Source organism: Somniosus microcephalus, chromosome 5 (assembly GCF_052327205.1).
Source record: "Somniosus microcephalus isolate GS21.2 chromosome 5, FLI_Smic_1.0, whole genome shotgun sequence".
NCBI lineage: Eukaryota > Metazoa > Chordata > Chondrichthyes > Squaliformes > Somniosidae > Somniosus > Somniosus microcephalus.
The window spans coordinates 102,688,548-102,695,027 of NC_140991.1; the positions used below are offsets into that span (position 1 = coordinate 102,688,548).

General features: G+C 46.7%; 1 pseudogene; it reads left to right on the top strand.

Moving 5' to 3' along the window:
• The first annotated feature begins 999 nt into the window (after positions 1–999).
• LOC147117242 (retinol dehydrogenase 11 pseudogene) lies at positions 1,000–1,706 on the top strand (annotated as a pseudogene).
• Positions 1,707–6,480: the final 4,774 nt, after the last annotated feature.

The window sequence follows — 6,480 nt, forward strand, 5'->3', positions numbered from 1 at the left end:
ACACATACATGGGCAATCTTCCAAGGTGTTGGGCAGATGCCAGTGTCATAGCTGTACTGTTTGCTGGGGAAGCAGCTAGCTTTGTTGCACAGGACTTCACCACTACCATTGCTGTGTCCATTGCACTTACCCGCCTCTTAATGTCATTTAGACTGAACCAAATTGGCTGAAATCTGGTATCTATAATGTTGAGGACCTCAGGAAGAGGTCTAGTATGAGCATCCACTTGGCACTTTTGGCCGAAGACACTTGCAAACACTTCAACTTTGTCTCTTGCATTCTCGTGCTGCGCTCCACCATGGTTGAGGGTGGGGATGTTTATGGAGTCGCCTCTTCCTTCAGTTAGTTGCCTCATTGTTCATCACCATTCTCAATTGGATGTGGTAGGGCTACAGAGCTTTGCTCTGATCCATTGGTTGTGAGGGTGCTTAGCTCTGTCTAACACCAGGACGCTTCCTTGGCCTGGATTCCCTTTCCCCGGTGGGGCTCACCTGCACCCTTCTGGAAGATGGTATATATCATCTCACTTGGCATACCCACATCACATCTCATTGGACCTCTGCCAACTCAGGGCCGAGGAAACTCCAGGCTTGGGAGTCCCCGCTCTAGTCCTTCCCTTAGTTTAATCCCTTGACACCATTGGCCTTGTACGAGATGGATGGAGGCCCAGCGGGAACTCCCAGTGTACAAAGGACAATTTCTGGGCTCTTCCACCACATTCTTATTTTTGTTTGCTGGAGCTTGCTGAATACAGATTGAAGACTGTGTTTTCCTGCATAACAGCAGTGACTACACTTCAGAGATAGTTTGTTGGCTGCGAGGCACTTTGGGATGTCCTGGGGATGTGAAAGGTGCTGTGTAAATAAAAGGACTGTCTTGAGGGAAATGCATCAGGAATTTCCTCAGAAGTTCTCCTACTTTGCCACTGTAACTTTGGCAAAAGTTCAGTGGAACCCTGATTAGGCAGATGGGGAGAAGTTCCAAGGAAATTCCAAGCAATGGTCTTTGGACATGGGATTGGATGGAAAGACTCTAGTAATAACTGGGGCTAACACTGGAATTGGCAAAGAGACTGCGAGAGACCTGGGAAAGAGAGCGGCCCAGATTATCATAGGCTGCAGAGACACAGCAAAAAGTAAGGCTGCAGCTAAAGAAACAATAGAGGAATCTGGAAATCCTAATACAGTGGTGAAGAAATTGGATTTAGCTGACACCAAATCTATTTAGGAGTTTGCTGTACAGATCAATGGTGGAGAGCAGCAGATCAGCATTCTGATCAATAATACTGGGGTGATGATGCGCCCTTATTCCAAAACAATAAATGGGTTTAAGTTGCAATTTGGGGTCAATGGTTCAGGTCACTTCTTATTAACCTATTTACTGCTTGATTTGCTAAAACGGTCAGGTCCTTCATATATCATCAATGTCTCCTCTGCTGCATACAATGTGGGAAACATTAATTATGAAGAATTAAAGTGTGAGAAGAGCTGCAATTCAGCGAAATCCTATTCACAGAGCAAACTAGCCAATATTCTGTTTCCAAAGGAACTGGCCAGAAAACTAGAAGGGATAAAAGTGACTGTTATTACTTGCGTCCTGGCATGGCAGGGACTGAATTAGCCAGATACTTGAGCGCTGCAGTGTGGATTGGCACAGCAATGCTCAGAACTGTTACCAAATCTCCAGCAGATGCAGAATTTCTGTAAACATTCAAAAGGAAGCTGGATGGTTTCTAACTGTGGCTGATATCACTATGTATAGAAGGTAGGTGGGGTATTGAGGATGAGTCTCCTAGTCACTGTGGTCTCCGAACTTGGAAAGCGAACTTGCATGATCGCTTTGTGGGGTCTGAGAGATAATTTCCAGAGGTAGTTTTTCTTTAATTTGGCCTAGGGTTTTTTTCTTTGTTTTTTTTTGCCCTATGTGGAGACTGCATGGCTGGTTGGTGAGAGGGCAGATGGGGGTCACAGTGTGCATAAATTATACCCTGACTGTATGGGATAATTGACCAGCTGGTATTTTCCTGTCTTTTGTTTTCATATTCACGTATTCGCTGTCGGGTTACTATTCCCTCCTTTCTCGCTTCAGACAGGGCACAGTGGGTTTTCCAATGGGAATTCTCCTGTAATTTTGCTTTTTGGAAGAAGAAGGGATGGGGCAATGAAGAATTGCCAGGCTGGTTCGGCAGCAATGGAGGCACATAACACCATCCCACAGGTATTACTGCACCATAATATACAAGTAGAGACACTCCTCCCTCCAGTTATCCTAGGATCTGCATCTGCTTAGGCTGTGCTTCACTAAAGAAGCCATTGCTGATTTATGCCACATGGAGCAACCTTGACGACAGCCGACCTCAATCACAGACACCACACTGCCAGTGATTGTTAAGGTCCCAAGGATCCTGAACTTTAGGACTTACTGTAGATTTATTCCAGGCTGCTATTTAGGACATCATCAATATTAGCCAATCAGTTGTACACAGATGCATTAAGCAAGCCACAGATGCATTGGGGGTAATTTTCAACTTGTCCGCCGAAATGGTAATGTGGAAGAGTGGATTATCTGCCCTTTATAGAACGTGTCTGGTTTTCTTCCCATTGATGCCAGGAATCCTTAAAGTCCTATGATTCATAGAATGCACAAACTTAGCCATATGTGCTCTCTTGCTTAATGCTACCAACTAAATTAGCTGCCCCAATGTGCCGCTCATTTATGAACAGCAGCACACCATGCAAGTGAATGCTTGCTTCTTTGAGACCTGACATGATACATTCATTTTAAGGCAATCGTGCTTGCCAGCACTCTTCCACTATGAAAGAGAAGTCTCTGGGTGGCACCTGAGAGACCAAGGCTATCCTCTGCAGCCATGGCTTATGACACCTGTTTGGCATCTCAGGAAATGACCTGAGCATTGGTACAATGAGGCCTATGCAGCTACCAAAGTCATAACTGTGCACTCCACTGCACATTAAATGTGTGCTTCAAGTGGGGCCCTGCTTCCTTTTGGCCATATTTGTAGACATCCAAGGGGGCTGGTAACATAGAAACATAGAAACATAGAAGATAGGAGCAGGAGTAGGTCATTCGGCCCCTCGAGCCTGCTCCGCCATTCAATGAGATTATGGCTGATCATCCAAACTTAGTACCCTGTCCCTGCCTTCTCCCCATATCCCTTAATCCCTTTAGCCTTAAGAAATATATCTAACTCCTTCTTGAATATATTTAATGAATTGGCCTCAACTGCCTTCTGTGGTAGAGAATTCCACAGGTTCACCACACTCTGGGTGAAGAAATTCCTCCTCATCTCTGTCCTAAATGGCTTACCCCTTATCTTTAGACTGTGACCCCTGGTTCTGGACTCCCCCGCCATCGGGAACATCCTTCCTACATCTAGTGGTGGGTATGTATGTCCTGCCAACCTGAGGGAATAATCTGAGGCCATTTCTGCCATGAAACTCGGATTGGCGCTGGGTCTGCAAGGCCACAGATCTGTAGGAAAGCAGACCTAATGGCACCAAGGAAACCAGTGAAGCCCTGTCTCAGAGCCATCTTCAACTATTCACCAATCCCGTTGAAGGTGGCCCTCTTGCCCACTGTGGAAGCAGTCAGATGTAAGAAGTCACACAACACCAGGTTATAGTCCAACAGTTTTATTTGAAATCACAAGCTTTCGGAGCGCTGCTCCTTCGGCAGGTGAAGTGGAGAGATGCATAAAGACACAACTTATATAGTCAGAGAATAATGCCAGATGATTACAGGTAATCTTTCTAACTGCCATTTATCACACCTCGGCAGAGAGATAATCACAGCGATCAAAGGTGTGAATGGTGTCCAAACAGGTTAGTCAGGAAAACATTACATCAAAGAACAATGAGGTGGGGTCACAAGGGGTCAAATGTTGCAGATGCTGGGGTCTGCATGAAAAACAAAAAACAGACAAAAAAACATTTTTTTATTTATTTTTGCTGGAAATCACAGCAGGTCCGGCCGCATCTGTGTAGAGAGAACAAGCCAATGATGACTCGAGTCTGGGTGACCCTACATCAGGTGGGGTTACATGTAGCATGACATGAACCCAAGATCGCGGTTGAGGCCGTCCTCATGAGTGCGGAACTTGGCTATCAGTTTCTGCTCAATGATTTTGCGTTGTCGTGTGTCTCGAAGGCCGCCTTGGAGAATGCTTACCCGAAGATCGGAGGCTGAATGTCCTTGATTGCTGAAGTGTTCCCCGACTGGGAGGGAACACTCCTGCCTGGTGATTGTTGCGCGGTGTCCTTCGACAACCAGTTCTTCACCCAAACACATGGAACAGCCATGGGGACCAAATTCGCACCCCAATACGCCAACATCTTTATGCACAAGTTCGAGCAAGACTTCTTCGCTGCACAGGACCTCCAACCAACGCTATACACCAGATACATCGACGACATTTTCTTCCTATGGACCCACGGCGAAGAATCACTGAAAAGACTACACGATAACATCAACAAGTTCTATGCCACCATCAAACTCACCATAGACTACTCCTCAGAATCGGTTTCATTCTTGGACACACGAATCTCCATCAAAGACGGACACCTCAGCACTTCACTCTACCGCAAGCCCACGGACAACCTCAGGATGCTCCACTTCTCCAGCTTCCACCCTAATCACGTTAAAGAAGCCATCCCCTATGGACAAGCCCTGCGAATACACAGGATCTGCTCAGACGAGGAGGAATGCAATGGACACCTACAGACGCTGAAAGACGCCCTCATAAGAACGGGATATGACGCTCGACTCATCGATCGACAGTTCCGACGGGCCACAGCAAAAAATCGCATAGACCTCCTCAGAAGACAAACACGGGACACAACCAACAGAGTACCCTTCGTTGTCCAGTACTTCCCCAGAGCAGAGAAACTACGCCATGTTCTTCGCAGCCTTCAACATGTCATCGATGACGACGAACACCTCGCTAAGGCCATCCCCACGCCTCCACTACTCGCCTTCAAACAGCCGCCTAACCTCAAACAGACCATCGTTCGCAGCAAATTACCCAGCTTTCAGGAGAACAGTGACCACGACACCACACAACCCTGCCACGGCAACCTCTGCAAGACATGCCAGATCATCAACACAGATACCATCATCACACGTGAGGACACCACCCACCAGGTACATAGCACATACTCATGTGACTCGGCCAATGTTGTCTACCTCATACGTTGCAGGAAAGGATGCCCCGGAGCATGGTACATCGGCGAGACCATGCAGACACTGCGACAACGGATGAACGGACACCACGCAACAATCGCCAGGCAGGAGTGTTCCCTCCCAGTCGGGGAACACTTCAGCAGTCAAGGACATTCAGCCTCCGATCTTCGGGTAAGCATTCTCCAAGGCGGCCTTCGAGACACACGACAACGCAAAATCATTGAGCAGAAACTGATAGCCAAGTTCCGCACTCATGAGGATGGCCTCAACCGCGATCTTGGGTTCATGTCATGCTACATGCAACCCCACCTGATGTAGGGTCACCCAGACTCAAGTCGTCGTTGGCTTGTTCTCTCTACACAGATGCGGCCGGACCTGCTGTGATTTCCAGCAAAAATAAATAAAAAAATGTTTTTTTGTCTGTTTTTTGTTTTTCATGCAGACCCCAGCATCTGCAACATTTGACCCCTTGTGACCCCACCTCATTGTTCTTTGATGTAATGTTTTCCTGACTGACCTGTTTGGACACCATTCACACCTTTGATCGCTGTGATTATCTCTCTGCCGAGGTGTGATAAATGGCAGTTAGAAAGATTACCTGTAATCATCTGGCATTATTCTCTGACTATATAAGTTGTGTCTTTATGCATCTCTCCACTTCACCTGACGAAGGAGCAGCGCTCCGAAAGCTTGTGATTTCAAATAAAACTGTTGGACTATAACCTGGTGTTGTGTGACTTCTTACATTTGTCCACCCCAGTCCAACTCCGGCATCTCCACACTGAAGCAGTCAGAGCATTCATTGAGGAAGTCCATACTGCCTTTAGTACCTTTGTAATAGGGGCGTCTGCTGCAGATGTCCCTAGAATTGCCACATACTCCATGGTGGACTGTAATACTATTAACGGGCCCTCTGTTGTTCTGCACATGTTGTTGGCCAACTCCTCTTCCCAACACAACTTGCAGCACACTGCCTGATGCAGCCCCCTAGGACTGCACCAATGCTTGAAAGATCTGTCTTTCTGCTCCCTCAGGGCAAGAAAATTTCCCGGAGGAATGCCCATCTTACCATTTTAGGGTCCTTAAAAAAAAGCTTCAAACTACCTGAAAAGCTACAATGTGGCGGTGGGATGGTGGGGGCGGGGGATGGGGGGAATCAAGACAAAAAATTGAAAAGTGAAAGAATAAACAAGTATATCAAACAAATGCAAAAAAAAGTAAAAGCACAATTGTCTGAGAAACAATCTTGAACCAGTACAACACTGCTTTAAGGAAGGAAAA